Source organism: Saprolegnia diclina (genome assembly GCF_000281045.1).
Source record: "Saprolegnia diclina VS20 unplaced genomic scaffold supercont1.5, whole genome shotgun sequence".
Classification (NCBI taxonomy): domain Eukaryota; phylum Oomycota; class Saprolegniomycetes; order Saprolegniales; family Saprolegniaceae; genus Saprolegnia; species Saprolegnia diclina.
The window spans coordinates 375,382-376,080 of record NW_008246072.1 but is presented as its reverse complement, the minus strand read 5'-3'; positions in this window follow the sequence as shown (position 1 = coordinate 376,080).

The following is a 699-nucleotide window of genomic DNA, read 5'->3' as shown; positions in this document are numbered from 1 at the left end:
AGGTTGAAGGTATAACGCGTTTAAACAGCTCGCCCCAAGTAAACCGCAGACGTTATTGTGCTAGAGGTGCATGGTATAAGCTGCAGAACCGATTCAAACCCAATCTCATGACGTGGAAGCAGGCATTTCGCGCCTCATGAGTGGTAACACAAATGGGACGCCGAGTTTCCCTTTGCCACGCAGGGACCATGGACGCTCGAAGAAGGCGAGAGGCTGCTTGATGTAGTCTGGGCCAGTGCCATAAGTGACATCAGTAGCTACCATACTGCACGGCATAGAATTTCTACGCCTGGCAAGGAGCCCCATTATGATGTCGGCTATGACTTGTGGAATGGGAGGATTCAGCTTCGATAGATGCAAGGGAATAGCCTTGATAGATGTGACGGTACTGCACGTGCCTCTCGTTTGGCTGGGAGCGACGACGACCGATAAACGATGGACACAACAAGACGAGGAATTACCAGCGACACAATCACTGATGTCGCTCGACTACGACTGCGTCGGGTTTGGCGAGACAAATCTGTTGCCTTCACAGCCCACGTTGTGCATATTGGCGTGTGGCTTGACCTCGTCGTCATCGCACTGGTAGCTAAATGCCAACCTCATTCGAGACGTGGCGCCAAGAGCCGCCACGAGGCGCTTGCATGCGGTGACGTCAAAGGCGTCGTCGTTTTGGAGCAATCTCGAAACCTCGTGCGT